Consider the following 23,940-nt stretch of genomic DNA (forward strand, 5'->3'; position numbering starts at 1 on the left):
TGGCCTTTTTGTTGCCATTGGGGCGCCCATCCGCCACCCCCGGGGCGGGCGCGTCCGGCTTGTACGTCTCCTTGGCCTTGGCGAGGGTGCGCCGGACATTCGTCCACTTCTCGCACTTCTCGATCCGGATGAACACGTGCAGGTACTTGAACTCGATGTCGCTGCTGTCCTGGCGATACATGGTGAACATCTGAACCATATGCGCAACCAAAGAACAAGTGTCCGCGACATACACGGCGAAAAGAAGCGAGAGCCGGCGGTTGTGCATATCTGACCCTCGACGTTGGCGCCGCTTTCCAGGTGAGTCGCGATCTCCTCGACGATCCCATGCCATTTATTGCAGGCCGTCTGGATGATCGCCCAATGGTTCGCCATGGCCTTCGGGCCACGCTACATGTGGATGGTGGCGAAGTAGGGGTCGACCAACTTGCGCTCATCGAACGCCGACTTGATACGCATCCAGTACGTGTCGGTGTTCTGGATCGCGCCGGTGATCGGGTTGAGGCCGGCGGTCTTCCATGCTTCGGCGAGGCACTCGTCTTCTTTGGACGTCCACTTGACGCGTGGCTCGCCCGTCCAGCCCCCCGCTTCTTCTTTTTCCCTTTCCTCGCCAGCACCGACGTCGGTTCCATCTCCTCCTCTTCCTCCTCCCCATCTTCTTTGCCGTCGTCGAGCTTGTCGTCCATGTCGCCATTGGTGTCCACTGTGTCGTCTTGCGCGTGGAACCCGGGGAAGGAGGCGACGGCGACCGAGCCGCTTGTGATGACCTCGTCTATGTCGGCTTCCGTCACGTCGGGGTTGCCGAAATGTGACGATGAGGCTTGCGAGAAGGGCAGGGCGCCACAGCGTAGAGGCATCGTCAGGGAGGTTGTGTACGCCGGCGGCGAGTAGTTGTAGGGGGGTACTAGACGCTGGCGAATGCGGGCAAGGGAGTGCACTGGTCGGGGTTCAGCTAGGAGGGTGAGACGCGCTGGTCGTGTGGAAAGGTGATGTTGGGGTTGAATCCACCATGCGCGTCGACGTCGGCGTAGCCAGGCGAGGGTGTGTACTCCTAGTGCGGTGGCGGCGGCGAGCCGTGGCCGCCGGGTGGATTCATCATCCCCGCGCGTGACGCCTCTGCCTGCTCCGCCGCCACCGACGTGGTCGCGTCTCGGGCCCTCTTGGTGTTGAGCCCGTTTCGTCGCTCAATGGTGACAGCCTCCTGGCGCTGAACTTCCGCCCTCCACTCAGCGTTCGACATGCCAGACGTTTTTGCCATCGGCTCCCTCGGCTTCCTATGCTTCAGTTAGGTGGAATCGGCAGCAACGCGAGGGGCCGAATACTTCTTTGGCGGCATGGCGGGATGGCAGATGGATGGCGGGGAGCGGGAGGAGAATGGCGGGAGAAGAGCACTAGTAGAAAATAGGGCTTTGGTCCAGGCCAGATAAGCCCATTAATCCCGGTTCAACCATGAACCGGGCCCCATGGGGGCATAGGTCCCAGTTCGTGAGGCCAGGGGGCGGCCAGGCCTCGTGGGGCATTGGTCCCGGTTCGTTTGGCCCCTCTGGTCCCGGTTCCAGACACAAACCGGGACCAAAGGGCCTTGCTCCTGGCCCACAATCATTAGTCCCGGTTCGTGGCTGGAACCAGGACCAGATGTGGTCTTTTAGTCCCGGTCCCAGCCACGAATCAGGACCAATGAGATGCCTATATATACCCCCATGCCCGCGAGCAGAGCAGTGGAGTGCTCTGTTTTTTTTGGCCGGACGTGGGAGAGCTTTGTGGTGCTTTAGATCACCTCCTATGCACATGAGGTGTTCGATGAAATGCCCGAGCCACACTTAAACTTTCTCCTCTCGAAGCTCCTTGTCCAAGGTCCATTTTCCTCGAGATTTGTCTAGATTTGATGATCCGTCCTGTCCCATCCCCGTCCTCACCGCCGTTGATCGCCCGCGCCGATCTCATCGCCGGCACCACCATGGTGATCCTCTTGATGCTATGTTCTTCCTAAAAGAAAAAAGTTCTTACTTGTATGATTTAGATAGATACTTGTGTAATTTTCTTACTTTTATTATTGTTTGTTATTATATAGTGCAATGGTTTTGGTATCCGCCTCCGTCGGCCCTTGTCCTGTCTATGATTCGGATGTGGTATATATTATCTTTTATAACTATTTGGTTCATTTAGTGTTTATGACAATTATGCCGACCAACATGACATAGATTTTTTTATCTAGGAGGTATGTGAACCAGAAATTCCAACCGACCCTATTGTCGAGAGGTTAAATTTAGTTGAAGAAGAAAACAATTACTTGAAGGAAAAATTGAAAAAAAATGAGGAGGAGAAGATGATATTGGAGTTGCATGTTGCGGATGTCGTCGATGATCACAAGATTAAGATGGATGCAATGCGCTTGAAGATTATAAAGATTAGAAAATATGTCATTCATACCGAGGCTTGGTATCATTATGCCGTTGGATCAATTCTTACGTTAGTTGCGATTATGATCGCATTTGTTGTTGCATTGAAATGTTTTACATAGTTTCAATGTATGGTATAATTAGATGCTCTGGAGAGTTATATGTTGTTCAATGATAACTATGTATGCACTTTGGTTTTAATGTGATGATGAACTTTTATTAATTTGGTCACGTGTCTATCCATGATGTTCTGTAATGGTTTTTGACACACTTAATTATATATAATGCACGCAGATGAACCGACAATGGATGTACGATAACAAACGCACCTCCGAGTACACTAAGGGTGTGCATAATGTCCTTGCAGTGGCTGAGGCAAACAAGCAGAATGGTTTTATGTGTTGTCCATGCCCTATATGTGGGAATACGAGGTCTTACTCTGACTCGAAAACCCTTCACACCCACCTGCTTTATAAGGGTTTCATGCCACACTATAATGTTTGGACCAAGCACGGAGAAAGAGGGGTTATGATGGAAGACAGCGAAGAAGAAGAGGCTGATGACAACTATGTGCCCCCTGAATACAGTGATGCTGCAACGGGGGAAGCTGAAGATCAAGAGGAACCAGACGATGTGCCCGATGATGATCTTCCCCGGGTCATTGTTGATGCAAAGAGACAGTGTGAAAGTGTAAAGGAGAAGCTGAAGTTCGATCGCATGTTAGAGGATCACAAAAAATGGTTGTATCTGAAGGAAATATGCCCTAGAGGCAATAATAAATTTATTATTTATTTCCTTATTTCATGATAAATGTTTATTATTCATGCTAGAATTGTATTAATTGGAAACTTAGTACATGTGTGAATACATAGACAAAACATAGTGTCCCTAGTATGCCTCTACTAGACTAGCTCGTTAATCAAAGATGGTTATGTTTCCTAACCATAGACATGTGTTGTCATGTGATGAACGGGATCACATCATTAGGAGAATGATGTGATGGACATGAACCATCCGTTAGCTTAGCATTATGATCGTTACATTTTCATTGCTACTACTCTCTTCATGACTTATACATGTCCCCCAGACTATGATATTATGCAACTCCCGAATACCATAGGAACACTTTGTGTGCTACTGATGTCTACTACACAACCTTTTTCTTGTAGACGTTGTTGGGCCTGCAAGTGCACAGGTTTGTAGGACAGTAGCAAATTTCCCTCAAGTGGATGACCTAAGGTTTATCAATCCGTAGGAGGCGTAGGATGAAGATGGTCTCTCTCAAGCAACCCTGCAACCAAATAACAAAGAGTCTCTTGTGTCCCCAACACACCCAATACAATGGTGAATTGTATAGGTGCACTAGTTCAGCGAAGAGATGGTGATACAAGTGCAATATGGATAGTAGATAAAGGTATTTGTAATCTGAAATTATAAAAACAGCAAGGTAACTAATGTCAAAAGTGAGCATAAACGGTATTGCAATGGTAGGAAACAAGGCATAGGGTTCATACTTTCACTAGTGCAAGTTCTCTCAACAATAATAACATAGATAGATCATATAACAATCCCTCAACATGCAACAAAGAGTCACTCCAAAGCGACTAATAGCGGAGAACAAACGAAGAGATTATGGTAGGGTACGAAACCACCTCAAAGTTATTCTTTCGGATCAATCTATTCAAGAGTTCGTACTAGAATAACACCTTAAGAAACAAATCAACCAAAACCCTAATGTCACCTAGATACTCCATTGTCACCTCAAGTATCCGTGGGCATGATTATACGATATGCATCACACAATCTCAGATTCATCTATTCAACCAACACAAAGTACTTCAAAGAGTGCCCCAAAGTTTCTACCGGAGAGTCAAGAACGTGTGCCAACCCCTATGCATAGGTTCATGGGCGGAACTCGCAAGTTGGTCACCAAAACATACATCAAGTGGCACATGATATCCCATTGTCACCACAGATAAGCACGACAAGACATACATCAAGTGTTCTCATAAAAGACTCAATCCGATAAGATAACTTCAAAGGGAAAACTCAATTCATCACAAGAGAGTAGAGGGGGAGAAACATCATAAGATCCAACTACAATAGCAAAGCTCGGGATACATCAAGATCGTGCCATAGAGGGAACACGAGAGAGAATACGAGAGAGAGAGAGATCAAACACATAGCTACTGGTACATACCCTCAGCTCCGAGGGTGAACTACTCCCTCCTCGTCATGGATAGCGCCGGGATGATGAAGATGGCCACCGGTGATGGGATCCCCCTCCGGCAGGGTGCCGGAACGGGCTCCCGAGAAGTTTCTGGTGGCTACAGAGGCTTGCGGCGGCGGAACTCCCGATCTATCTTGATGTTCGATGTTTTTAGGGTACGTAGGCTTATATCGGCGAAAGAAGTCGGTCGGGGGGTGCTCGAGGGGCCCAAGAGATAGGGGGCGCGCCCAGTAGGGGGGCTCCTATCTCCTGGACTCCTAGAGGCTCTTCTGACATGAACTCCAAGTCTCCTGGGTGATATTCTTCCAACAAATCACGCTGCCGAAGGTTTCATTCCGTTTGGACTCTGTTTGATATTCCTTTTCTTCAAAATACTGAAACAGGCAATAAAACATCAATATGGGCTGGGCCTCCGGTTAATAGGTTAGTCCCAAAAGTAATATAAAAGTGTATAATAAAGCCCGTAATCATTCAAAACAGATAATAAAATAGCATGAATGCTTCATAAATTATAGATACGTTGGAGACGTATCAACATCCCCAAGCTTAATTCCTGCTCGTCCTCGAGTAGGTAAATGATAAAAGAAAGAATTTATGAAGTGTGAAATGCTACCTAGCATAATTCTCAATGTAATTTTCTTTATTGTGGCATGAATGTTCAGATCCAAATGATTCAAAATAAAAGTTCATATTGATAAAAGAAATAGTAATACTTCAAGCATACTAATCAAAACAATCATGTCTTCTCAAAATAACATGGCAAAAGAAAGTTCATCCCTACAAAATCATATAGTTAGGCTATGCTTCATTTTCGTCACACAAAGATGTTCCCAACTTCTATACCCCCGATGACAAGCCAAGCAATTGTTTTATACTTAAATAATCTCAAACTTTTTCAACCTTCACGCAATACATGAGCATGAGCCATGGATATAACACTATGGGTGGAATAGAATATGATGATGGGGATTGTGTGGAGAAGACAAAAAAAGAGAAAGTCTCACATTGACGAGGATAGTCAACGGGCTATGGAGATGCCCATCAATTGATGTCAACATGAGGAGTAGGGATTGCCATGCAACGAATGCACTAGAGCTAAAAATGAATGCTCAACAAAAGAAAACTAGTGGGTGTGCATCCAACTTGCTTGCTCACAAAGACCTAGGGCATTTGAGGAAGCCCATCGTAGGAATATACAAGCCAAGTTCTATAATGAAAAATTCCCACTAGTATGAAAAAGACAACTTATGAGACTCACTATATGAAAAACATGGTGCTACTTTGAAGCACAATATATGAGACTCACTACATGAAGAACAAGATGCTACTTTGAAGCACAAGTGTGGAAAAAGAGATAGTAACATTGCCCTTTTTATTTATTTCCTTTTTTTTCTTTGGCCTTTTTTTTTCTTTTTTTGGGCAATGCTCTAATAATGATGATCATCACACTTTCATTGATTACAACATATGAATTACAACTCGAAACTAGAACAAGATATGACTCTATATGAATGCCTCCGGCGGTGTACCGGGATGGTGCAATGAATCAAGAGTGACATGTATGGAAAATAATGCATGGTGGCTTTGCCACAAATACGATGTCAACTACATGATCATGCAATGGCAATACGACAAAAGTAATGTATGTCATGATGATGATAAACGGAACGGTGGAAAGTTGCATGGCAATATATCTCGGAATGGCTATGGAAATGCCATAATAGGTAGGTATGGTGGCTGTTTTGAGGAAGATATAAGGAGGTTTATGTGTGATAGAGCGTATGGTATCACGGCGTTTGGATGCACCGGCGAAGTTTGCACCAACTCTCAAGGTGAGAAAGGGCAATGCACGGTACCAAAGAGGCTAGCAATGGTGGAAAGGTAAAAGTGCGTATAATCCATGGACTCAACATTAGTCAAAAGAACTCATATACTTATTGCAAAATTTAGAAGTCATCAAAAATCAAGCACTACGCGCATGCTCCTAGGGGGATAGATTGGTAGAAAAAGACCATCGCTCGTCCCCGACCGCCACTCATAAGGATGCACAAGCCAGGTACACTTCATGTTTCAAATTTTTTACACAACTTTAACCATACGTGCATGCTACGGGACTTGCTAACTTCAACACAAGCATTATTTAAATTCATAATGAGCCAACTAGCATGACTTTAATATCACTACCTCCATATCTCAAAGCAATTATCAAGTATCAAATTGATCATAGCATACAATTCACTTCCTATGATAGTTTTCATTCAAATAACCATGATGTTTAAGACTCTCAAAATAATATAAGTGAAGCATGAGAGTTCATTAATTTCTACAAAATAAAACACCGCCGTGCTCTAAAAGATATAAGTGAAGCACTAGAGCAAACGACAAACTACTCCAACAAGGTATAAGTGAAGATCAATGAGTAGCTAAATAATTATGCAACTATGCGAAGACTCTCTCTCAATAAAGAATTTCAGATCTTGGTATTTATTCAAAAAGCAAGCAAAACAAAATAAAATGACATTCCAAGGATAGCACAACTCATGTGAAGAAGCAAAAACTTAGGCTCAACCGATACTAACCGATACTTATTGAAGAAGAAAGGCGGGATGCCTACTGGGGCATCCCCAAGCTTAAATGCTTGAGACTTCTTGAAATATTATCGTGGGGTGCCTTGGGCATCCCCAAGATTGAGCTTTTATGTCTCCTTAATTCCTCTCATATCATGGTTTCTCTTTTTATCAAAAGCTTCATCCACACCAAACTCAACAAGAACTCGTGAGATAGGTTAGTATAAATCAATGCAAAACCTTATCATTTCCTACTGTAACAAATTACCAACATTATTATTCAACATTGAATACTAAATGTCTCTGCATATTTAATACCCCTGTCCTCAAATAGAATCATTAAACAAGCAAACATATGCAAACATAACAGCAATCTGCCAAAACAGTATAGTCTGTAAAGAATGCAAGAGTATGAATACTTCCCTAACTCCACAAATTCTGAGAGAAAATTCCCACTGTAATAAATTTATCAGAGCTTAATATGCAAAAAGTTTCAACATTATACCATTCTCTGACTTTTCTAGGGATTTTTTACAACAGCGGTAAAATTTCTGTTTTGAAACAGCAACATGTATACTAGCAAAATAAGCATGGTAAAGGCTATCCTTGACATTTTTATTGAAAATATAGATGCAAAGTATTATTCTACATAACAGAAAGAAAATACTAACAAAATAAAATGACATTCCAAGTAAAACACATATCCTGTGGTGAATAAAAATATAGCTCCAAGTAAAGTTACCGATGAACGAAGACGAAAGAGGGGATGCCTTCCGGGGCATCCCCAAGCTTAGGGTCTTGGTTGTCCTTAGATATTACCTTGGGGTGCCTTGGGCATCCCCAAGCTTAGGCTCTTACCACTCCTTATGTGACGCCTAGATAGTTAAGCTACAGTAACCCTCTGCTAATTATGCCAGGTCACCTCGGTTATTTTAGATAAACTCACGTTGATTCGAAACCGATTCCAATTCAATTTCAAAACCAAGGCAAACAACAAAAATTTTCAAACATTGGAATTAAAATGTTCAGGTCGTGCCAGATGATGCTTAGGTGATTATGGTGGTGAAACCAATCTTTTATGAAATGCTTAACTACACTAAAATGATTTAAATAGTAGCAAACCTAATTATTAAATGCCTTTACAAATTAATAAATTATCAAACTAAATTATTTGGGGACTAGACTTTTTGTGACAGTGGACTAAACTGAAATACTAAATTAGATGCTAAGTATATATTTTACAGAAACTAAAATAATAGGAAACAAAGATAAAACAAAAATAAGAGAAAACAGTAAAAAAATAAAAGAAAAGTGACAAAAAAAACGCAACCCCCTGCCCCTGGCCAAATGGGCCAAAAGGCCTGCTGGCAAGCCCACTGGCTTGACCGGCCCGTCCCCACTCCCTTATCCCCTGGTGCCAAAACCCTAACCCCCTGACCGCACACCACTTCCCTCCACTCCCTCGTTCTCTCCTCTCCCTTCCCGATCCAACCTCGATCGGGGAAACGATCCCTGTCGCCCCTCGCTCGAGGCCACCGCACCCCTCACGCCCGATCCCGCCCGTTGCTGTCCTCCACCGCCCCAACCGCTCTGCCTCCCCCACTCCACTTCCTAGCAGCCACCGCGGCGCCTAGCGCCCTCTGCCTACCCTGATGCTCCACGGTCGCCAGGCGCACGCCGGCCCTCAACTCGCCGGCGATGACCTCCTCCTCCCCGTGCTGGATCTGGGCACCTTGACGCCGTCGCCAACCACCGCCACCTCACCGACGCCGCCCGGTGCTGCTCCGCCATCGCCTGCCTCCTCAACCCCCCTCTTACGTGGATCCGGTCGGGGGCAATCGACGCCCCCGACGCCCTGCGCCGATGCCGGACCACCCCAGCCGGAGCCACCCCGCCACCCGCCGTCGTCGGCGCCGCCTCCCTGTCTACATCGCTCGTCCCCATCCTCCTCCTTGCCGGACACCATCGAGCCACAACACCCTCTTCCCTACAACGAACGTGAGCACGCCTCGTGCTCCCTCTCTGCCCTCCTATGGTGGCCGTGCCCCGCTCCTACCACTGGCCGCCCCTTGTCTCACGCGCCTCGCTCTGCTCCAGACCGTGGCCGCCTTCGCCGGCCAGCGCTCGTGTGCGCGCGGCCCCGTTAGGCCTTGCCCTGCCTCTGCTCCGCCTGCCACTGCGGCCTCACCGTGCCGCCCGCTGGCCTCCCCTGGTCGGCGATCACGTCGTTGGCCTCGCCTAGGTCGCACCTGACCAGGCTTGGGCGCCCACGCCCGTGCGCCTGCGCCCGTAACCGCGCCCGAACCGCCAAGGCCCTTTTAGGCCTATGGCGAAAGGGCCCCACCCCAGAACGTTTGTTAAAAAAAAATGATGAAATTAATTAAATAATTAGTTAATTCATAACTTAATTAAGTTAATTAATCTAGTTTAATTAAACTTAATTAACCTATTCATTTATCTATCTAATTAAACCTGATTAGTGGTCTCAGCCTATGACATGTAGGACCCACGCGTCAGTTTGACCAAGTCAACTGACTGTTGACTGCTGACATCACCCTGATGTCACGCTGACATCATAATGGCATTTCCTAATTAAATTAATTCTGTTAATTCTAAAAATGAATTAAACTTTGAAAATTAATATTAAATAATTGGTAACTCGGATGGAAAAACTTTGTACATGAAAGTTGCTCAGAACGACGAGACGAATCCGAATACGCAACCCGTACGTCCGCCACACATCCCTAGCATAGCGAACACGCAACTTTCCCCCCTGGTTCACCTGTCCAAAAATGTGAAACACCGGGGATACTTCCCCGGATGTTTCCCCCTTTCGCCGGTATCACCTACTACCGCGTTAGGGCACACATAGCACCGTTTATTGCCATGTTACGCTTTGTGATGCTTTGATTGTTCTGTTATTTATTGTGTTCCCCCTTTGTTACTTCTTTCCGGTAGACCCCGAGACTGCCGGCGACCCCCAGTTCGACTACGGAGTTGATGACCCCTCCTTCTTGCCAGAGCAACCAGGCAAGCCCCCCCCCCTGATCACCAGATATCACCTATTCTCCTCTATAATGCTTGCATTAGAGTAGTGTAGCATGTTACTATTTCGATTAATCCTATTCTGTTGCATAGCCTGTCATTGTTGCTACATTCATGGATACCTTACCCGCAATCCTAAATGCCTAGTATAGGATGCTAGTTTATCATCATTGGCCCTACATTCTTGTCAGTCTGCCTTGCTATACTATCGGGCCGTGATCACTCGAGAGGTGATCACGGGTATATTCTATACATATATACATACTATACAGGTGGTGACTAAAGTCGGGTCAGCTCGTTGAGTACCCGCAAGTGATTCCGATGTGGGGGCTGGAAGGACAGGTGGCTCGATCCCGGTAGAGGTGGGCCTGGGTTCCCGATGGCCCCCGACTGTTACTTTGTGGCGAAGCGACAGGGCAGGTTGAGACCACCTAGGCGAGAGGTGGGCCTGGCCCTGGTCGGCATTCGCGATTACTTCATAATAACACGCTTAATGAGATATTGGTATTTGATCTGAGTCTGGCCACTGGCCTATACGCACTAACCAACTACGCGGGAAAGATATGGGCACTCGACGTCGTGGTATCAGCTGAAGCCTTCTTGACGTCAGCGACTGAGCGGCGCGCGCCGGGTTGGACCGTGTAAGGCAACTTCCTTTGTAATGGAGGTTGCTAGGTATGATCTCCGGCCGCCCATGCAACATGCAGGTGTGCGATGGGCGATAGGCCCAGACCCCTGCGCGCATAGGATTTAGACCGGCATGCTGACCTCTCTGTTGTGCCTAGGTGGGGCTGCGACCTGTTGATCTTCCGAGGTCGGGCATGATCCAGGAAAGTGTGTCCGGCCAAATGGGATCGAGCGTGTTGGGTTATGTGGTGCACCCCTGCAGGGAAGTTTATCTATTCGAATAGCCGTGTCCCTCGGTAAAAGGACCACCCGGAGTTGTACCTTGACCTTATGACAACTAGAACTGGATACTTAATAAAACACACCCAGATAAGTTCCAAAGACAACCCGATGATTGCTTTTCCATAGGGCGACGAGAGGAGGATCGCCGGGTAGGATTATGCTATGCGATGCTACTTGGAGGACTTCAATCTACTCTCTTCTAGATGCTGCAAGACGGAGGCTGCCAGAAGCGTAGTCTTTGATAGGACTAGCTATCCCCCTCTTATTCTGGCATTCTGCAGTTCAGTCCACCGATATTGCCTCTTTACACATATTGTCGTGGAATTGTCACGTCAGATGTCCTCGTGAAAGGACTTAGTTGTGGAGCCATCACAACTAGGAAGCTTGAAGGGGTTGATCGGGACAAGGGACACGAGAGGTTTTCATACTAGTTCGGCCCCTTACGGTGAAGGTAAGGCCTACGTCTAGTTGGGTTGGTATTGATGTTTTGATGACCAGGGAGCGAGATACGCTATGCCTGGCTCTCGATGAGTTGTTTCTTGCCCTAAACCGCCATCAGGTCGTCCCCTTATATACACGGGTTGACGCCCTCTGGCTTACAGAGTCCCGACCGGCTTATAAACAGTATCCGGCTCGGTGACTAGTTAAATCTGCCTTATGATACAAGTCATGCCATTATGGAGGTTTACTACAACGGGCCTTAAGTCGCCTGTGGGCTTAAGCCCTTTATTGAACCGCCGTCTTCATGCTTGGTTTTGGGCTTCCTTCTGGTAAGTCTTCTTTGCGTAACCCGGCCCCTCCTGGGTGGCTTACTCAAATAGTTACATCCCCAACATTAGGCCCCAGATTGATTTGAACCTGTTCATGTCAATCTTAAAATACCTTAAAACATAAATCTTCAGTCCTCTTAACTATGCAAAAGGTTTCCTTTAACTTGCCCTGATGTCATCTTTTGGATCCGTGTTAACCCGCTGTGACGTCATCTTTTCTTAAATTCCCCTCTCTTTTTTTATTCCACCATATCCTTTAACAGATCTCTGTCTTTATTTACTGCTCCGAAGACCGAGGCGTCGGGGCCATGGGATAATAATTCTTATCTCCTCGTTTCTCGCGCCATCTCAGTCTTCCTTTCCTTATAAATAGGCGTGACCTAGGTCTTCCCATTCTCCTCCTTCCAGTCGTCTCCTTCCTCTCGCTGCTTCTCTGTCGCTCGAGCTCTGCCGCCGCCGCCGTCGCAGATCTCGTCTTCACCAACTCTGGCCGCTGCATCAACCTGGTTTGACCAGAGAAACGCGACGAGCCTCCGCTGCAACCCTGCATCCGTAAGTCTCCTCTTTCCTGCCTCTTAGATCCACATTAGGACCTTCGAGTTCGTGCGTTCTTCGCTGTTTAGCAGTTCCCTTTCATAGATTCCATTACCCCCGCTTTTCTTGATCTTTAGAGATGGTAGAAACCGATACGGTAGATTTTCCGCACCCACTTTGGACGTAGATAGATCCCTTTCTGTTATACAGAGGCCCTATTCGAGCTCTTGAACTTCATCTGCATCAGTTTTAGGTCTAGAAAATTTTCTTGTCAGTGTCACCTTTTGATCTCAAATATCAATAGCAGATTATGAAATCTGTTTGTATCACCCGGAAGACTACTTCTGTCAAATACTCTTCCAGACAACTGTCCATGTAGCTGGCTTAAATAAATAACACTGAACTGCGAACCTTGCTTGCTTCTCATGACTTTAAGAAGTTGGAACTGCTTTTGATATTTGTGGCGGCTTAAATACCGTTGCGTAGTTATCTTATATCATTAGGCCCCTTCTTAAGCCGCCACCTTAAATAATTAAGATATTTCTCCCGGGTTAAAATTGAACCGGAACTTTTGATTTTGTCGTAGGCCAACTGTTGTCATGGCACCTAAGGCAACCAAGGCCCCTGTGATCTGCAATTGGGTTCCATCCATAGTCACCAATAGTAAACTATCTGAATTTGTGAAGTCCGGCCATCTGCCAAAAAAGGAGGTCATGTCTTATCGTGCCCCTGACCCTTCTGAAGAGAGGCCTCACCCCAAAGAAGGGGAGGTAATAACTTTTACGGATCATATGAACCGGGGATTTGCTCCTCCCGGCTCAAAATTCTCCAGGGAGGTTTTGAATTTCTTTGATCTTAGACCTCAAGACATTGGACCCAATTCCGTGTCAAATATTTGCAATTTCCAGGTCTTCTGCGAGGTGTACCTAGGAGAGGAGCCAAATCTGCTATTATTCAGGGAACTTTTCTACTTGAATCGGCAGAATGAACGTGCCAACGGGCCTAGTCTTGAGCTTGGTGGTATTTCAATTCAGCGGCGGAGAGATTGCCTTTTTCCTTACGCTGAGCTACTGAGTCATCCAAAAGATTGGAACCCGACGTGGTTCTATTGTCAGGATACTTCACCGGCCGATGAGAGCCCTCTGCCCGGCTTCCGTGCCCTGTGCCTTGAGTCCAACCATCCGCTAGCAGACAAACTGACGGTTGTTGAGCATCTGCCTCTCAATCCCACCATCAAGAAGATCAAAGCTCTCTTGGGAAACGGTTTAAACGACATCGATCTAGTCTGAGTCTGGGTCACTTGGCGAGTACTTCCATTAAGCCGCTGTTCCGGCTTAATGTGTACTTACACAGGCGAAAAGGATGACCCGCTACGCCATAGTCCTGACGACTTACCAGATGGTGTGGTGGATGCTACGACCTAGTCGCTGCTGAAAGAGGGCACTGTAACCAGTAACGCCTTCGGCTTACTTCTCTTTTGCTAGAAGAACCCGGCCCCTGCAGTAAGTTATCAATCTTAATAAATATTCTTTGCTATGTTATACCTTTTTTTGTACTCATAACTCCTTATCCTTTTCCATAGGCCGATGATAACTTCTGGAAGGTCAAATATGACCATGAGGCTGCCAAACATGCCAGGATGACCAAGAAAACCGAAAGGAAAGCTGCCAAGACGGGAACCTCAAAGAAGAAGAAACCCAACGCCTCCGACTTACTCAAACTGGACGATACTTCTTCGGATGATGAAGAGGTAATCTTTAAATTTTCTTAATTCCCTTGTCATTACCTAACTAACATTCTATCCCTTCAGGAGGATACGGGAAACAGTCAAGCAACTGGTGAAGAGGTAACTATAATCTCCTCCGACTCAGAGCCTTTGCCAAAGCAAAACATCCGAAGGATGACCCAGAAAGTAAGATTTTCACATCCTCTTGCTTATCAAGATCCTCAATTTCTTTTGAAGCAACAACAGCTTGAGAACCGTAGGCAGACCCGGAACAACGAGGATGCAGAACTCTCCTCCGGCTTACCTGATGTAACCAGGAAGCGTCGGACTGAGGTTATCTCCGATTTACATTCTGTTTTACCTTTAGCGGGCTTAATTCGTCAACCTCTCAATTCGTCTGACTCCAATTATCAGGATACCTCTCCTTCTTCCGGCGAATCCATGCAATCAAACATGTCGGCTTTCAAAACTGCTCCCCGGTAATGTAACCTTTATGTACCTTGAGCTTTACTTTACCCATGCTTTAGTATTCATCCTTCTGCCTTTGTTAACAGCATGCAAGTGAAACCCAACAAGAGGGCAAAGAAGAATAAGCCGTCCCAAGACCCGATTGTAACTGAACCGGTGATTAGTACGTCTGCTCCAGACAGCTCTATCCATCAGCCGCCTGAACCGGCCTCTAATATTCCAGTGCCAACTTCTGACCCGCCTGTCAAAGATACTCTCAACAGCTCTGATAACCCGGAAGCTCCTAGCCCGGTCAAGATGTCTGAACCAGAAGTTGAGTTTGTGAAAAGTCAGTTTGTTGAACCTGGGCGGCCTACTGTCCTCGCCAAATGTTCTGGCAAAGAAGAACTTGTCGAACGCCGAAAGGCCAAGCAGGATATTACCGATTATACTCACTTAAGCATTGGTGATATAGTCTCGGGCTATCTGAATCAAGTGCATAATAGCCGTGACCTGGAAATTGACATGGTAAAACAAATATAGCACAAATCGGAGGTATAACTTATTCTTTTTTCCTGAATCTTATTTACTGTACCAGCCCCCAAGTCTATTGCTTATGAATAAATATGCTGTAGACTTAAAAATTTGCTTTACTGTTAGTTTGCCTTGTTTTAAAGAGAATATATTTAACCCGGTTGTAACATAATAGCTTAAATTTACGATACACATTAGCCCCCAAGTGTCAAGTATCTTTACTTGTAAAGTGCTTGAGACTTAATATGTGTGACCCGGCATGGTAGGCTTGAAAAATTCTCCAGTATACATTAGCCCTCAAGTGTCAAGAACCTTTGCTTGCAAAGTACTTGGGACTTTAATATTATCTTACCATGATTCTTACCATAATCTGGTATTGATGCAGGCCACTATAAGTTAGTTTGAGTCAGAGCTTGCTGTCCTGAAGAGCCGGCTAGAAACTCAAGAACTTGAAACTCAAAAGGCCAATTCCAAATTTGAATTTACTGTCTCTGAAAATGAGAAGTTGAAGAAAAGTTTTGAGTCAGAGAAGAAAGCCTGGGCTGATGAGAAGGCTTCTCTGGTGACTCGGGCCGAGACGGCAGAAACATCTCTTGCAGAGGCAACAACCAAGCTGTCCGACTTAAAACGGTAGATATCTCAAATGGTCTCAGCCATCTTCGGTAAGTTACTGTGCAAAACCTCAACCATTGTAATCTTCCAATGACTATTGTAATAGTTACCTCCGGCTTACTGCTATGCTTGTGCACACATAGGCCCCAGGAGTACCAACCTTAAGCAAAACATGCTAATCAAGCTTAAGGCGGTTTACACCCTAGTGGAACAGCTGTACTCCGGGTCACAACGTGCCTTGGCCGTTGTAGCCTTATCAAACACCACTCCTCGCCTTTTGCAAGACGTGCTGAAGCATCTCGCTGTGCTACCTCAGCGAATTCAGGATTTAAGGCAGGCATCCGCCAGAGCCAGAGCCGTAGCCGCATTGAGCCGGGCTAAAGCATGGCTCCCGGAACTAGACCCGGCCGACCTTGCCCTTGGATACCCAAGTCTGAAGGAGGACGGTACTGTATTTGACGACCATGATTTCACCGCCTGTGTCAAAGCCATACGTCCCGTGGCAACCCTTATTGGAAACGACACTGACCTTACCAAGTATTCGCCGGGTTATGTCAGTGAGAACCGGAGAATTCCAAACACTCCATATGATCAAATCAGCCTGATCCCTCCAATTCGTAAGCATACTTTTGCCCCTGAAGTGGACCCAGCCGGTTTAATAGATGATGAAGCCGAGTTTGAAGCTTTGAGCGGCATTGACTGGGCCTCGTCAACTTTCCAGGACAAAACAGCCGACGGAGAAGCGGAGAAGGATAACCCGGAGTCTTCAAGCCCGCCGAAGGAGTGAATCGCCAGGTGTTTTGCAAAAAACAATGCTTCATTTATTCAGACTCGGGGAGTCTTGTAATAGGGTAGAAAAAACTTCCCAATGTTCGTCATGCCTTCGCACATGTTCCTAGCGCTTAACACTTTCGTAAGCCGCTACTGCTATATATTTCTGGCTTTTATTTCCTTGGCATTTTAAATTTGCTTGCTTATTCTGCACATAAAACAAGCAAAATTCCCTTGGCATTTTATCGCGTCAGGGGTCACAGAAAGTATTGATAACCCGGAACACAAACCAAAAAACATCATATACAGGCAGATTTATGACTATACTTGCTAAACATAAGCATAATAGCATACCTGCGATCCTCTGATAATCTTTCCTGCTCATATGATGTTCACCCAGCACTTAACAACCTGGGGGGGTAAATATTAAACCGGAAGAATCAAAAACCATCTCATAACACCTTTAGGAAAGGTCTCAAGATAATCAAAGTAATTATACTTATGATGGATAATAAACAACATTCACAGGCTTCTGATTCAAATATGATCAGTAAACCGTCACAAAGGGGTTAAGCTAAGATTCGGATACGATTATATAGCCCCCAGTGGCTTTGGCGATGCCGATCAGGTGGGTATCGACAGCTATGTTCTCTTTGGTTCGAATACGACCCATGTGTGAACAGGAAGCCCCCAAGTGACCATAAGAGTTGTTTAATGACGCTGATTCGAATACGATCCATGTCAGACCCAAAGGGGTTAAGCTATGATTCAAATATGATCAAGAAGCCCCCAAGTGGGTTTGGCAATATGCCCATCAAGTGGGTATTGACAGCTATGTTCTCTTTGGTTCGAATACGACCTATGTTTAAACAGGAAGCCCCCAAGTGATCATGGCTAGATTCATATATGATCATAAGCCGGACCAAAGGAAAAGCCGGATTCAGATATGATCCGCTCCTTGTTGGTTGTTTCCACCATCTGACAAAAAAGACATATAGAATTTTGAGGGTAAAGAAAAAGGATAAAGGTCCTGCTTTATTGCTTTATAATATATACATCGTCAAAATATATACATCTTGAGAGCCGGTGGCTTAAGTATAGTAAGGCCGAAGATGGGCTATATTCCACGGCCGGCGGGTTTCTTCCTCCGACTTACGTGAGTCTTTGTGCTCTCGAATATCAATGAGGTAATATGGCCCATTGTTCAGATTCTTGCTAACCACAAAGGGTCCTTCCCAAGGAGGGGATAGCTTGTGCATATCAGACTGATCCTGGATGAGCCGGAGCACTAAGTCGCCTTCCTGAAAGGTTCTGCTTCTGACCCGGCGGCTGTGGTAGCGACAAAGGTCTTGCTGGTAAATCGCTGAGCGGGCTATTGCCAAGTCTCGCTCCTCATCCAATAAGTCAAGTGCCTCCTGACGAGATTTTTCATTACCAGCCTCGACGTAAGCCGCCACACGGGGCGAATCGTGCCGGATATCACTTGGCAGGACTGCTTCTGCTCCATAGACCATGAAGAAAGGTGTATAACCCATGGATCTGTTAGGTGTAGTGTTGATGCTCCACAGCACGGAGGGTAATTCCTCCACCCAACAACCCAGAGTCCGCTGTAAGGGGACCAAGAGCCGTGGTTTGATACCCCTCAGGATCTCCTGATTAGCTCTTTCTGCTTGACCATTGGATTGAGGATGAGCAATAGCCGAAACGTCAAGCCGGATATGCTCTCGTTGACAGAACTCCTCCATGGCACCCTTGGAGAGATTAGTGCCATTATCTGTTATAATGCTGTGTGGGAAACCAAAACGAAAGATCACCCTTTTCATGAACTGAACCGCTGTGGCCGCATCACACTTACTGACCGGCTGCGCCTCAACCCACTTTGTAAACTTATCCACTGCCACCAGGAGATGTGTCTTTTTGTCCTTAGACCTTTTGAAAGGTCCCACCATGTCAAGCCCCCAGACTGCAAATGGCCAGGTAATTGGGATCATCCTCAATTCTTGAGCCGACACATGAGTATGTCGTGAGAACTTCTAACAACCGTCACATTTACTGACCAGATCCTCCGCATCAGCATGAGCCGTGAGCCAGTAGAAACCATGACAGAAAGCCTTGGCCACAAGAGATTTTGAACCGACATGATGACCACAATCTCCTTCATGAATCTCACGAAGTATCTCTTGTCCCTCTGCAGGCGATACACAGCGTTGAAATGCCCCTGTTACACTGCAATGATGCAATTCACCATTAACAATCGTCATGGATTTGGATCGCCTGACAATTTTTCTTGCCAGAGTCTCATCCTTTGGTAAATCTCCCCGGGTCATATAGGCCAAATACGGCACGGTCCAATCTGGGATGACATGAAGAGCCGCCACCAGCTGCGCCTCCGGGTCTGGCACCGCTAGTTCTTCCTCAGTAGGCACCTTGATAGAAGGGTTATGCAGAATATCAAGAAAGACATTAGGTGACACCGGCTTACGTTGAGATCCCAGTCGGCTCAGAGAATCAGCCGCCTCATACTTCCTTCGATCAATGTGCTCCACTTGATAGCCCTTAAAATGCCCAGCCACAACATCTACCTCACGATGATAAGCCGCCATGAGAGGATCCTTGGAGCCCCACTTGCCTGACACCTGTTGAGCCACAAGATCTGAGTCGCCCAGACACCTTACCCGGCTTAAGTTCATCTCTTTGGCCATCCGGAGACCATGGAGTGAGGCTTCGTAGTCAACCGCATTGTTAGTACATGGAAACGTAAGCCGGAGTACATAACAAAATTTGTCACCTCGAGGGGAAGTAAACACAACTCCAGCCCCCGAGCCTTCTAGCTGTCTGGACCCGTCAAAGTGAATAGTCCAATATGTGTTATCTGGCTTCTCCTCAGGTGCCTGCAACTCTGCCCAATCATTGATAAAATCCACCAAGGCCTAAGACTTAATAGCAGTGCATGGCATGTACTTCAAATCATGAGGCCCAAGCTCGATAGCCCACTTGCCGACTCGTCCTGTGGCCTCCCTATTCTGGATGATGTCTCCCAAAGGGGCAGAACTTACCACAGTTATAGGATGACTTTGAAAGTATTGGTTCAACTTCCGGTTGGCCCTAAACACTCCGTAAACGAGTTTCTGCCAATGTGAATACCGTTGCTTAGACTCAATGAGCACTTCACTGATGTAGTAAACCGGCCGTTGAACCGGATGCTCCCTGCCAGCTTCCTTATGCTCCACTACGATAGCAACACTGACGGCTCGTGAATTGGCAGCCACATATAACAACAACGGCTCTTTGTCAATAGGAGCTGCAAGAACCGGCGGTTCAGACAACTGTCTTTTTAAGTCTTCAAAAGCGGCATCAGCATCATCACTCCAGACAAAAGTGTCTGCTTTCTTCATCATCTGATATAACGGCAGGGCCTTCTCCCCCAACCGGCTTATGAACCGGCTCAAAGCGGCAACACGACCCGCCAGGCGCTGAACATCATTGATACACGCCGGCTTAGCCAGAGAGGTAATCGCCTTGATCTTCTCCGGATTAGCTTCAATGCCTCTGTTTGACACCAGAAAACCCAAGAGCTTGCCCGCAGGCACACCAAACACACACTTGGCCAGGTTAAGCATCATCTTGTAAACCCGGAGATTGTCAAAGGTCTCTCTCAAGTCAGATATCAAGGTTTCCTTTTCTCTGAACTTCACCACGATGTCATTCATATAAGCATGAACATTACGCCCAATTTGATCGTGCAAACAGTTCTGTACACACTGCTGGTAAGTCGCCTGGGCACTTTTGAGTCCAAACGGCATAGATACATAATAGAAGGCTCCAAACGGAGTGATGAAAGCTGTCTTCTCCTGGTCCTTAACTACCATCTTGATCTGATGATAACCAGAGTAAGCATTCAAGAAGCTCAAACGTTCATAACCCGCCGTAGCATCAATGATTTGATCAATACGGGGAAGAGCAAAGGGATCAGCCGGACAAGCTTTGTTTAAGTCCGTGTAATCCACACACATCCGCCAAGTGTCGTTCTTCTTGAGTACAAGCATCGGGTTAGCCAACCACTCCGGGTGAAAAACTTCTATAATAAATCCGGCCGCTAAGAGTTGGGCGACCTCTTCTCCGATAGCTTTCCGTCTCTCTTTGTTGAACCGTCAGAGAAAATGCCTGACCGGCTTATACTTCGGATCAATATTGAGAGTGTGCTCAGCGAGTTCCCTCGGTACACCCGGCATGTCGGAAGGTTTCCATGCAAAGATGTCCCGGTTCTCACGGATGAACTCGATGAGCGCACTTTCCTATTTGGGATCCAAATTGGCACTATTACTGAACTGCTTAGAAGCATCTCCTGGGGTAAAATCAACAAGCTTCGTCTCAGCGGCCGATTTAAACTTCAACGTCGGGTCGTGCTCAGTCGTCGGCTTCTTTAAGGAGGTCATATCTGCCGGGTCAACATTGTCTTGATAAAATTTGAGCTCATCCACAGCACAGGCAGACTCAGCGTAAGCCGCGTTGCCCTCTTCACACTCCAAGGCCACCTTTCGACTCCCATGCACAGTGATTGTGCCCTTATAACCCGGCATCTTGAGCTGTAGATAAACATAACACGGCCGTGCCATGAACTTAGCATAAGCCGGTCACCCAAATAAAGCGTGATATGGACTCTTGATTTTAACCACTTCAAACGTCAATTTCTCAGCCCTGGAATCATACTCATCTCCAAAGGCCACCTCCATTTCAATCTTGCCAACTGGGTAAGACGACTTGCCTGGAACCACCCCATGGAAAATAGTGTTGGATGTTCTCAAATTCTTCTCAGTCAACCCCATGCGCTGAAAAGTCTCGTAGTAGAGGATATTGATGCTGCTACCTCCGTCCATGAGTACCTTAGTGAACTTATATCCACCAACCTGGGGTGCTACCACCAAGGCTAACTGACCTGGATTATCAAATCGTGGAGGGTGATCCTCTCTGCTCCATATAATGGGTTGCTCTGACCATCTCAAATAACGAGGAATTGCCGGCTCAATAGAATTTATGACCCTCTTATGAACCTTCTGGTCACGTTTGCATAAGCTAGTGGTAAACACATGGTACTGCCCACCACTCAACTGTTTCGGATGGCTTTGATAACCCGACTGCTGCTGCTGTTGCCCTCCCTGACCAGACTGCTGCTGATTATTTCCCCCCGGATGTCCCTAAAAACCGGAGTTTGAACCACCGCCCGGGCCATGAAAGCCGCCAGCCCCAGAACCGCCGCCAGATCCATGACTGCCATCAAAGGTATTGGAATTTTTAAACACCTTCATGATCGTGCAATCTTTCCACAGGTGTGTGGCGGGGTGCTCCCGGGTGCCGTGTCTCGGGAAGGGCTCATTGAGTAGTTGCTCAAGAGATGGGCCTGACCTGCCGGATCGAGGCGGCTTACCCTTACGTCTCTGATTGTTACCTTGTGTATTAGCATTGGCTACAAACTCCGGGTTGCCGTCCGCCTTACGCTTATTGCCACTTTGATTCACCGGGTTGTGCTGTTGGCCCTTTCCATTGCCGTTCCTTTTTCCCTTCCCTGTCTTCTCATCGTCGGACGCGGGATCCTTGGTACTATCAGAATCGGCATATTTGACTAAAGCCACCATTAGCGTACCCATATCCTTGCAGTCACGTTTAAGGCGCCCCAGTTTCTGCCTCAGCGGCTCAAAGCTGCAATTCTTCTCCAACATAAGGACTGCAGAGCTGGCATCCATCTTATCAGATGAATGAATTATCTCCTTGACCCGGCGGACCCAATGGGTGGTGGATTCACCCTCCCCCTGCTTACAATTCGTCAAGTCCACGATCGACATAGATTGCTTACATGTGTCCTTGAAGTTCTGGATGAAACGGGCTTTTAACTCTTCCCACGAACCAATGGAATTGGGTGGTAAACCTTTTAACCAAGACTGGGCCATTCAATCTAACATTATGGTAAAATACTTAGCCATTGCCGCGTCACTGACCTCTAATAGTTCCATGGCCATCTCATAACTCTCGATCCATGCTCCAGGCTGTAAGTCGGCCGTGTAATTTGGCACCTTTCGAGGTCCCTTGAAGTCCTTGGGAAGGCGCACGTTGCGCAAAGCCGGTACCAAACAAGGAACACCACCGGTTCTAGTGGCTACTCCCATCTCAACAGAAGTCGTTAGATACTTTGGAATATCATGATAAGCCGCCTGTTGAGCCGCCAGCTGAGCCACCTGCTCGTTCTCCTGACGTACTCGGTCTTGCAATGGGTTATAGCCACCGTGTTGGTTACGGTGTTGGACGTTGCTTGACAAAGCTTCAGATTCCATGTGCCTGCTGTAACTCGGGCTCCGGTTCTGACGAGGCGGTGCTAACCAAGGCGGAGGAGTTGAATGAATCCTATCCCGGCTATACGAATAGGTCTCTTGCTGATCCAGGGCCGTCTGGACAAGTTCCCTGATTCTCCGGGTCTCCAGCGTTGTTGGATCATCACCGTCCACTGGGAGAGCCGCCAGGCACGCTGATGCTGCGATTAAGTTCTCCATGGTGTTGGAAAAGTGACCCGGTGGTATCGGCACATAACGTGGCAGCGCCATGTTTCCATGAGGAGGTACCATCTCCCAAGGCTGAGCCGGTCCCCCTGTTCCGGCTGTCATAAACTGATTTGCATCTGGCGGGTTACTTGGGCCGGCTCCGGGTGTAGCAAACGGAACCCGAGGGTCGTAATTCGGAGGTAAACGGGATTGGGTCTTCTGGTGTCTCCTCCTCATTACCTCATTGGACGCGTTTAAGCTCATCATGAGCTGGTAAGCTTCTGACTGCAACCGTTGTGCCCGGGCATCGAGAGCCGCCCGTTCCGTGGCTAATCTGGTATCCTCAGCTGCTAAGGTCTCCTTGGCCCGAGCTATTTCCTCGCACACCCATGCCACCTCTGCGTCATGCTCATCTTTATTTGCGGGGATAACCGTGGCAGTTAACAGGGTTGTAAGCTTATCCATGAGATCTATCAGCACTTGAGCCGGCGGGCGCACAGGGCCTCCTGCCTCGGCCGCTCCTATCCCGGACGTAATTGCAGCAGCGGCTGTAGAGTTTTGGCCGGGTTGAGTCCCAGCCATGAAAACTCCTGCCCAATTCGGCAACTCACAGGGGTCCGGAATACTGAAGCCATCGGAACAGCCCCCGAGCACGCCATGTTGTACTTGATACGGTGAATCTGTTGAACCGGCGGACGAATCACCGTCAGAGAGGACGACCATCTCACCACCATCTTCAGGTCCTTCAGAAAGCTCTTCTCCATGGACGCAGCCCACAAAGACACGCTTCATGCTGGGTTGAGCTCGGGCGGGTTTCGCTCGCTGAGCCATCTCGACGAGGTCGGTGCAGTTGTCCGGATCAGGTC

Source organism: Triticum aestivum, chromosome 3B (assembly GCF_018294505.1).
Source record: "Triticum aestivum cultivar Chinese Spring chromosome 3B, IWGSC CS RefSeq v2.1, whole genome shotgun sequence".
In the NCBI taxonomy this organism is placed as follows: Eukaryota; Viridiplantae; Streptophyta; class Magnoliopsida; order Poales; family Poaceae; genus Triticum; species Triticum aestivum.